The following is an 11,129-nucleotide window of genomic DNA, read 5'->3' as shown; positions in this document are numbered from 1 at the left end:
ACCTAAGCACACCTCCTTCCCTACCTGTGACTGTGAGCGCAAAGCAACCCAGATGTGCCTCCACACTAGGCTATAAAGAAACAATTAACCACAGTTAATGGCCCATAATTTGTTATTTCTGTATTCTATTCCCAAGGTTCCCTCCTAAGTTATTACCCATGAAGAAACATAAAACTGCACATAAAACTGTGTATTTCATAGAAACAAAGAGCTCTTTTTTATTTCCTTCTGCTTTAAAACAGTGGGCCTTCCTAGCTAGAAATGAGGTTCACTCCCACAGCTGGGAAAGGCTGTCTGCCACTCAGGGTCTACATCATTACAATCCAGGGACAGGACAGCTAGTGTCAGGACCTAATCCAAAATGAAAACATGGGCCCCTTATTATAGACAGTAGGAATATATTTGGAACTGCAGTAGAAGCGCATTAGACCAAGACAAGGCTCTTCTGAGCCCTGTGTGACTGTGGAGGCTGTGCACACAGAATGTTCTGGGTCCTAGTGGGGGGAGAGGGGAGGGGTTGGGAGAAGACTCCACTCTGAGGAGTTCCGCACACAAGCAGCTCCTCCCCAGGCAGAGCCTCTGTAGCGGAGGGAGCTTCAGGAGAGGCCTGAGCAAAGCCTGAGGGGCCAGGGCCAGCATCCTCTTGGTGGGCCTCCCAGCTCTGACCTGCCCGAGGTGAGGTAGTAGAAGGCTGGAGGCTCAGAAGAGAATTGGGGGTCTTAGGACAGTGGGAGGAGGGGTGGGAATGGGTGGAGAGAACACTGGGATTGCGGCGTTGAGAGGGAGTTTCTAGGCATGGGATTAGCCTGGTTTTATTTTATATCAAATTTAGATGATGTTTTTTTCCCCTCTAAACCTCTATCCTTCCCCTCATCCTCCACCGCAGTAAATGATCCAGCGGGTCAAGGCGGAGCCTGCAGCACGTCCTGCCCCTCTGCCTCAGCAGTGCTCGATGAGTCCTGTCACTTCCCCTCCAGGTCCCTGCTGGGCCTGCACGTCTGCTTCTCTCTGGATCCACTGAGGCCACCACCACTTCTGGCCTTGTCTGTGACAGCAGCCGCCTCACTGCCTGGCTTTTGGATCACTAGACTGGAGTTTGAGTCTGCATTCTGCTGCAGGTTAGCTGAGCGACCTTGGATAGGGCTCTTCAGCTCGCTGAGCCTCAGCTGCTTCATCTGTAAAATGGGGTAACACCTGTCTTAAACAATGGTGGTCTGGACAAAAGGGGCTTAGCACATAGTACGTGCTCAACGAATTGGCTTCTTGTCTCCCTCTTCATCCCTCTGTCCCTGGTTTACACATTGCTTCCCTAGGGACCTCTCCTGACTCGAGGCAGTTTCCCACAGACCCCTAGACTGCTCCGTAGCGTTCTCTCACTTACCCGTCTTGTCAACAGTCTTCTGTGAATACAGGGTTCTGGCTTTCTCTGCCTCAGCTACCGAGGTGCCTGACATGAAGTAGGGGTTCGTTTCTTGCTATGTGACTGCTCTCCCTGTACATAATCAAAGGTTTCCAGGCGTGGGGAGGTCCCTGTAATGTTCCCCCACCAACTCCAGGTAAGTGGACAGATGACCACATTATATAAACAAACAGTGGAAACCAAGAGTACCCCACCTGATTTAAGTTAGACCTAGGGTGCTGGGGCAGCTCATCATAGCAGACCCCGTTCATGCGCAGCAGACCTGGGTCAGGTAAGACCCTCTCAGGGCCAGGCTGCTGCAGCAACTCATCATAGCAGATCCCGTTCATGAGCAGCAGACCTGGTCAGGCAAGACCCACTCAGGGCCAGGCTGCTGCAGCAACTCATCATAGCAGACCCCGTTCATGAGCAGCAGACCTGGGTCAGGTAGGACCCACTCAGGGCCAGGCTGCTGCAGCAACTCATCATAGCAGACCCCGTTCATGGGCAGCAGACCTGGGTCAGGTAAGACCCACTCAGGGCCAGGCTGCTGCAGCCAGGAAGCCAGTGCTCCAGGCTGACACACACTCCCTCTAAACAGTCAGGCTGGGCAAGCCCACCCCTGGGGGGAGTGACGGCGGCCCTCCGCTCACGGACCCAGGGCCACCCAAGCGGTTGAGCCAACGCTGCTTCTCAGGCCTTGACAGCTCCCCACTGAGGCTGACTGATCACGGGAGAGGTGTGCACGCCACGGGGTTGATGCCCTGAGAACCCCAAGGTATGGAGGGACTGGGTGGTGGTTTTACCTTTGTAAAATAACATGACTAGAAAAGTACGTTAAAAATCTGCAGAGGATGATGAGTTATGAGATGAGCAGTCGTGAAACCCACCACTGTCCAGAAGGTCACATCCTCTCCAGCCTCTAGAGATGTCCAGGGCCCTGGCTTTTGTAGTTACCATGTCTTTGCACCCGAAATAACACTTTTGCCTGGTTTTGAACTTTTAAAGAATGGAATCATTCAGCAGATAATTTCCTTTTCTTCCATTTGGTGTTACATAGATTCATGCATGTGTTTGTGTATGTAACTAGCTCCTTCACTCTTGCTTCGTTATGCTCTGCAAGTGAGCATTTCAGCCTGTTTGTCCCTTGCCCCGCTGGCGGACACCGCGCTGTTTCCAGCTCGTGTGCTTTCACTGCCTTCAGGTGAGGCTGTCCTGGAGGACTCGCCAGGGTGACGGGGGTTGGAGCAGAAGTGGCGGGGGAGAAGCAGGAGCAGCCGTGGGCATAGCGGTGGGCAGGCAGGAGGGACTCCCGGCCTAGAGAGGGCTGTGGAATCGGGGTGGGCGGTGCTGTGGAAGGAAGGGTGCCAGAGGGCCCCTCCGGAAGTTTACCCCTACTTGGACTACGGAGTGCAGCTCCCCTCTGAGGGCAGGGGTTCAACTCCCCCCACCTTCTGTACCTGCTGTCTGAGCCCACTACTCTGCTCCCTAGGGGCACCTCTGGTGGCTCTCCTTTCCAAAAATGGGCAGACATCAAGAAGTTTGTATTTGGGAAGTTCAGGGGTCGCCACTGCCCAGAATGGAGGTGAGGCACCAGCACGGCGGCCTGTGGCTCAGCCCTCACCTGCCCTGGAAGTGAGGCTCCTGGGCAGGGCCACCCAGCCAGAGAAGCTGTCCCCGGTCACACTCCCCCCCGCACACAGTGGCTGGATCTTCGCTAGTTCACACTGGGGACCACCCTGGCTAGAGGTGGCCAGGAATCCTGTGAGCACTGAGAGCCCGACACGTCCCCCTTCTTTCTCCAGTTGGGCAGGTCAGGCGAGAGACGTTCCTTGCCCTGGAGCAGGCCGGATGCCTAGCAAACAAGAAGGGTTCCTGCCCCCTCCAACTCTAGACGACATGGGAAAGCAGGTGTGGGGGGGACTCCGGCAGAGCATAAGTTCAAGTGTGCGCTTTCAGGATGCTACCCCCCCAGGCTGCATGGCAATTAACTCTGTAAAACACGACTATTTCCTCATTGGTTCCTCCACAGCTTTGTGGGTTAACCAGACAAACTTCCCCACAGAGGAGAATCAGAACAGACTGGAGTGGTCAGAGCCACAGCCTAAATCACCGAAAGAGCTAGAACACAGGTCCCACGATCTCTGGATCAGGGCAGCACAGACCTACACAGGCACGGGCCTAGGCAGACACCCAGCTCTGGCTTCTTCAGGCTAAGAGTTGTCTCAAGCCCGATGGAGTCGGTGTCTGCTGCCACTTACCAACGAGTGCAGCCCCTGGCCAGTGAGGACTCAGAATGAGGTTCAGGAACAAGTGAAGCGCTGCATGGCGGGCGGTTTGACTGTCAAAGGCTGAAGAGCTCCTCTCCGGAAAACCGGAGAAGGCCTTGACTAAAAACCACCCTTGTGGCTGACTGTACTACGGAAATCAAACATGAAACCATGTCCTGTGTACAATCACATAACTTTAGGACGGAAATATATATATATATAAAATACTCAAGAATTAGCTCATAGTTGCAGATACACTCTTCTAGTAGATACTTGTTCCAATCAAGCCTTTTTCACTATTTACCATGTGAAACTCTGGTCTCTGTCCACAGTGGGTTAACTCTAAAAGGGCTTTCCAGGTCCCAGTTCTTTCTGGATAATGAGGATCTTTTATCTGCCTAGTCTTCCCTAACAGACGGCAGTGCCAGAGACAGAAATGCCACATTATCTCCTGGGATAGGGATGCATCTAAGTCACCGAAGAAGGCTGTGCAGAAAGAACCACCGGTCTCATTAGTTGTTAAAAGACCGAGTCAGCTGGTATATCCAGAGCTGTCAGAAGCAAAGTGTAAGCTGAGGTTTCAGTTAGGGCCGCAGAGATGAAGGGCAAACAGGTGACTTCAGACACCCAGGCTCTTGTCCTCAGCTTTTCAGGCCTTGGCAGTGATCTCCGAAAGTCTAGAGGGCTTTGGAGGGCAGAGCTACGGAGCACATGAGAGGCAAGGGTGATCCAGATGTCCAGGTAAGGAGAAGCAAAGGATTCGCCCCCTTGCCCTCCCTGCCTCAGGCAGCGCACAGGAGCCGTGGGCAGTGGCCTTAGCTGCCAAGGTTCATTCCTGCCTAGTGTGGCTCAGAACTTAAGGCGGGCAGGGCTTTGGGGAGGAATTCAGCTACCGTCTGGAAAGAGGAGGTTAACTTCCTACCTGGACGTGGGGGCGAGGAAGGCAGAGTGGCATCAGGTTCGCAACTGCTGCAGGCTGACTGGGAAGGAACTGCACCATCCCCGCGCCTTAGACCCGGTGCGCAGAGGACTGGCGACAGGCCCGGGCTGCAGGCCTCCTGGCTCCGCCCTCCTTCCAGCTGACAGGACTGGGTGAGCAGGGTCCTAGGCCCTGAGAACTAGTCCCTTGGGCTGATGCCTCGGGCTGCACAGGGTGTGCACGTGAGGCGGCCTCGCACGCTGGCTCGGGAACAGCTGGAGACATGGATGGAACTGTTGTTAATAAAGTACCTTGATTTATACAAGTCTCCAAGGAAGCATGTGTGGAAGCAGAGCCAACAACTGAACGTCAGGAACACCAGCACCACACAGGTGCAAGGACAGGACAGTATGGCACAGCCCCGAAGGCCAGCTGCAGCGGCAGAAGAGCCAGCAGGCACGGCAGGTCCTTGGGGACCCCAGAGAACACACATGTTGGGCACAGACGTCTGAGGCAGCAGCTGGCTGGTCCATCAAGTCAAATGAAACAACAGAAACGGCACCCAGGTCGGGTCCCCAGGGCTGGCAGAACTTCAAAACTGGGAGCCGCCCCAGTCGTGTGTGTCAGCAGGTACCAGCAATCTAATGGGGACTTGAAAGACCTCCAGCTCTAGGGGATGGCTGTCCCACAGGCAAAGTACAGCAGAGGAGCCATTCATAATTAACTCAGTCTGTTTTAATTTGGGTGATGAAGCCTTAAGTATGTTCACCCACCCTGGGCTCCTCTGGCATTGGAGATGGCAAGGAGCGTGAGCTGAAGGTAAGGTCACTCTCTTGCAACCTTAGGCTCACCTGCTAAGTAGCAGACACAGCCTGGCCCAGGCCTGTGCCTCAGACATCCGCGCTGCTTAGAGGCAAGGCCCCCTCTCCCTCCCCTGCTGCGCAGCCTGCAGAGCCAGCTGCTCTGTGTAGCTCCTGGCTTGTGCAGTCTTCAGTCAGAAATCTAAACCTCGCCAGCTGTTCAGCAAACTGAGGCCACCTCAACTCCAACAAGCAGTTTTTCTCTGGCCCCTCTTTCCCATTGCTTTTATAGGATTCTAAGGCAGCAGTGTACCTCTAAGGCAGACCTGCATCCATTAAAATACATCAGTATTTAAAGTTCATAGATGAACTCTGAAGTCTTTGAGTAGTGACAATTGCACGATATTGTAAGTAAACTTAGACCAGAATGTTACCTCTGTAAGGTGGAAGACCCAGGGCAGGGCCAGTTGTCTTCAAGTTTTAAGACCGGTGAGACAGGAGCCTGTCTGGCTCTGATCTTTCCCAATGTCCTCCAGCAGTGGAAGTCACCTTGTTTCATGGACAGGGGCGGGGAGCACTTTCCAGGTCCTCATCATCGACCCAGCCCTGGGGCCAGTGCTCCACTCCAGCTGAGGAGGTGCTCAGCTGGCCCAGGCTTGTGGGCTCAGAAACCCCAGAGTCTTTACACCAAATAACTGGTTTTGAAACTGGCTTTTGTGGCAGCACCTCAGAGGCTCCCTGCACTCCCTCACTCCAAGTGTCATATTAAATAGTGAAAATCATCCGTAACAGGTACGCTCAGAGACAAAACACGCATGGCTTAGGCCGCTGGAGCCCTCAGGTAAGGCTTCCAGTTTCGTGCTTGTGAGGGCTGCTTGGGTCGGTGCTGGGGTCACCACACCTGGGTGCTAGTGGCTGTCACCACGTGTAATTTTAGTGATTATAACCTTTGGGTGTTTCTCACCTGATGTATGGAAGATAAGGGCTGAAAGCAGGTCCTGGATAGTCCTCTCTTAATCCTTTTTTCAAGCATCTACTTCAGTTTTGTCCATAACCAGAGACTGCAGACAAGCTGTAACTATTTGCACTTACATAGATAAAAATCAGGTTTTTTCCTCTATACCATTCCAAATAAAAACAGATATGAATTGGACACTGAGTTCACAACTTGCATTAGTCAGAAATGCTTCCCCACCCTGACCCCTGCCACCCCACTGATTTTAAGACATTATGACTTGAATTTCATTCATTCTGTTAACATTGTTCTTAGGTACTTGAAAGGTTAAAAGAAAAAAAAACTGGATTATATATAATATCAAAACTTTTTGATTTTGGTACCAGGGATCGGAGGACTTACAGTTTAAGCCTTTGTGTAGTGACTGCTAGGCTCATTTCCAAGATTTCTGATTTGGCTAATCCAAAGAGAACCAGGTTAGAATAACTATTTATCTAAGGCTGCTCTCTGGAAGCCCAAGAGCTCTGAAGGGAAGGCATCAGGAGAGAATGTTTTGTTTACATTTTGCTCTCACTGGTCACCCTGGATCAATCTTTGCTGCTCCCTGAATCTCATTGTTCTCAACAAAGCATCACAAACTCAAAATGGATTAAAGACCTAAATGTAAGACCAGATACTATAAAACTCTTAGAGGAAAACATGGGCAGAATTGACATAAATAGCAGCAATATCTTTTTCAGTCTATCTCCCAGAGTTATGAGAATAAAAACAAAAAGGGGACCCAATTAAACGTGAAAGCTTTTACACAACAATGGGAATCACAAACAAGGTGACCCACAAGGGATTAGTCACCCAACAGCTCATACAACTCACTAACAACAAAAAAAAAACCCAATCAAAAAATGGGCAGAAAACCTAAACATTTTCCCAAAGAAGACATACAGATGGCCAACAGCCACATTTGATATTTGGCAAAACTAATACAATTATGTAAAGTTTAAAAATTAAAAAAAAAAAAAGCTCATCATTAATGATGATTAGAGAAATGCAAATCAAAACTATTCACAAAAGAGAAACAGAATGAGTGTATGGTTCCCAGAGGGGAAGGGTGGGGTGGGGCGGGAGAGGATAGTTTGGGAGTTTGGAATTCACACGGACACACTGCTGTTCGTAACACAGATAACCACCAAGAACCACTGTAAAAAGTAAAACCAGGAGGGTGGATTAAATCAGTAATTTTAATCATCCAAACCCTTCAAATCAGATCTTAGGTGGAAGCCCAATACTAAAGAGCTGGAGGCCCGCTCCCCACAGAAGAGCATGAAAACCACAAATCTACCCACCTAAGATCCCTTGCCCACCTCTAACGTCAGGATTTCAAGTCCCAGGCCTCAGACACAAACGTGGACTCCTGCTGTCCCCTCCGTGTCTCTTGAACAGACCAGGGAAGAGTGGATTTACTCCCGGCACCTCAACACTGGCCACACGACCGACTAGCGAAGCACAGTGCAAGGGGCTGAACAACTGGGGGTGAAAATGCTATCTCCTCAGTTTACACACTCACTCAGTCTACAGCAGAGCCAAGGCTGTTGCAGTAGCAGGTACTGCTTTCAGCAGCAACAGGGTATTTAACCAGGATCCAAGCCTCAGGGGTTACGTTTTGCATTTAGAAAAAAATCTTAACACCAGTCTGGAAGCAGTTAAGTCAGTTTTAAAAGCCGATGTAAAATTTCACTGAAAATACAACTGAAATGCCAACTGCCATGAGCAGTGTTAACAGAAGCTAAGAACATGGATATGATAGAAAAGACAGTGATAAAATACAACAGCATTTAAAACCTTTGTTAATTCCTACTTCAGAGGGTACCCTTTCCCCTCATGGCTCTGACCAACTGCCTAACCTAGAAGAGCCCCATTTGACCAGGGAGGCAGCTGGTATCTGCACAACAGGCAGCAGACGACTCCAAACAAGGGTGAGGACGCAGGCAGCACTGCCGCGGTGTACCGGGCCAGGGAGACCGTCTCGAGGAGTCAGAGGCTGGGGAGCGGAGCCACTGCCTCTCACACTAGAATTCTAGTCCTGCCCTCCAGATAGCTCATCAGTGAGCTCCACTTAGAACAAATGCTCTTAGATGATGAAATCAAACAGCTGGACCCCTGCCATGGTTTCCAAACTCCAAGTGGAGAGTCAGTCATTTTGCTGCACAGCCCAGGCCCGCCGTCATCTGCTGTTAGCCGCACCCTCAGTAGACGCGGCATACCGCTACACGGGAGGGTTTCAGTGGCAGGGCATCACCCAGCCTTGTGGGCCAAGTCAGGTGTATCAAGCCAAGTGGCCTGAAAACTGTATTCTAGGGTTTACTCTCTACTCCCATTTTGATTTTTTTTAAAATAGCTGTAAGTTTAACAAATGCTCTGGGAGCATTTTGTTCATTCCCCTTTAAATGTGCCACAGTATTTCTTTAGAATATCATTTGCTAATATAGAAATAAACTGAGCATTTTAGCAAAATCAATTTTCTGTACACCTTTACTAGGAAGTCTTAGTGGATCACTGCACTCTATCATTTTTTGGACTGGGATCGAGACCAAAGTACAGAAAGAAGGGAATACTAAGAGACCCAGGAAAGGCAAATCTGGAGATGAGGATGACGACCTGGCACCTCAAGGTCACCTTTAGAGCTCCAGGGCTCAGAGATCAAATATCTCCGAGTGAGGAAAACTGGCCGTGTCCTCGGATAACCAACTCCTCCACGTACAGCCTCCCTCATGGGGCACTTCCTTGCCTCCTACCCACGCTGTGCAGGTCTTCTCCATCTTCCTAACGCCAGCAGTTCCCCATCTATGGCCCCAACAGCTTTGTTAGACTCTACCAGTATTTCTAACTTACCAAGGGCTAAAGCATTAGCCCTCAGGAACGGGAGCTCTGTGTGGACACACAGGTTTTCACAAAGTGGTCTAAGCCCAGACTCAGCTCCCTGATGGACTGAGGCTGCTGAAGCGGCACCTTCCCCCGCACACACCTGCCACATGGCGCACACAGATCTCAGACTGGAACCAGCTGGAGTGTTTAAAAGTGTGTATGTACTTTAAGCAGTGAGTACATCCAGAGAGTGACCTTGGGAGGCTCTCAGGTCGCTCATCGCAGGCCACTTGTCAAGAGCACGCAACTCACCTCAGATGTAAGGCTGGTGACCCCAGAGTTGGGCACTAATCGGTACCTACCCTCCCTTGGGAAGAACTGCACCACGTTACGTCCTTCAGAGGCCCCAGGGACAGGAAGGGTGCCCAACAGTGACATGGGAAAGAAAATCCCTCTACAAAGAGCAGGAGCGAGTCAGGAAGTGACAGGAAGCTATGGCCTTCCTGACTGGTTACAGATCTGAGGCGGAGCTTCCTCCCTCTTGTGGGAGGAGGCAGGAGGCCTCTAGGTATGCACACGGTCCACTCACATCCAGTTTGGTCTCCTCTGCCCCAAGGATTCTCTGCCAAGGTCAGGCAGAGGCGAGGTGCTTTCTGGCCGCAAACCCCCTTCAGTCTCTGCTGCGTGCAGGCCTCGGTGCTCACCGCCACTGCAGGCGCTGCTGATGCTCCTTGGTATGTGGGGTGAGGGGCCGGAGCACTGGCTGACATTAGAGTAACAACAGAAAAAAGAGCCTGGAGGACAGAGGTAGTTTTAATTACTGTTGACACTCAGTTCTTCAGATAAGGAAGAATGGCCGACTGTTATGATGCTTTGCCTTTTTAACTTTGGAGACCATGGGGCAAAAACCATCAAGGAAATATGCTTCAGTGTGGGCATCACGGTGCAGGCTCCTTGCCAAGGTCTAGAGCTAAAAAGAAATCTAGTTTTCCTGTATCAAAGTTCAATTTCTCAGCAGCACCTCAAATTGCTTCAGTGTCAGAGGGAAATGGGATGAAGGGGAATAAACCACAGGGAGAAAAATCAGAACATGCTAGCAAACGCTACCATGCGGAACACTAAACTTTATTCACTTTATTTATATATTTAACAGTTCTAAAGTATTTACTTCTTGCTTTGACAAAAAATGAAAAATATAGGAGCGCTGATCAACTCCTCTTTAGGAGAAAAGGGTTATATGTACAGCTACGGAGAGTTAAGGTTCCTCCTTTACATACAAAGAAAAATATTAATAAAAAAGTGCTTCATTGATCAAAAAAGGGCTAAGAGCTGCAAGCATTTATTCACACTGTACATCAGACCCAAGAAACCCGTAATCATTACCTCTTGGCACCTGTCACTAGGAACTGCACAATCTTCAATTAGACTGATTTCTCCCAACCTGCAAGGCCTGACCACACAGAGTGTGGAGGAGAACTTCACCCTGTTTCACTCAATGCAAATTCTGAGCAGCCTGCTGCCACTGGAAGGTCAGCCGTGCTCAGGTGCCCTTGGCTTTGCCTGGACTGATAGCTCCAGGGAAGGCTTCGGGCCAAGTCTTAGCTACACCCAGGAGCCACCTTCCTGAGACACAACTTGCCCTTCGCCAGGGAGCTGCTCCCAAAAGGTCGGGAGAGTTCCCAGGCCGCACCCCCACTGCTCACCACAATCCGCCCAGTTACCGGTTAGCAGCTTTTCGCAGCACCGAGCATGGCCCTTCCCCAGGGAGGGATGGCAGGCACAGACACGGACACCGAGATCACAAAGCACAAACCTGAACTCTGCCCCATCCTTCTCCGTACCCGCCTCCACCACAAGTCCTGATTAAGGCTCTTTGAGGGCCACATCAAAGCTTGCTGAGGAGAGGTGCCTTGCATCTCCGATG

This window comes from Bison bison, unplaced genomic scaffold (assembly GCF_000754665.1).
Source record: "Bison bison bison isolate TAMUID 2011002044 unplaced genomic scaffold, Bison_UMD1.0 scf7180017864495, whole genome shotgun sequence".
Taxonomy (NCBI): domain Eukaryota; kingdom Metazoa; phylum Chordata; class Mammalia; order Artiodactyla; family Bovidae; genus Bison; species Bison bison.
The sequence above is the reverse complement of the archived record's forward strand: the minus strand, read 5'-3'. Positions refer to the sequence as shown.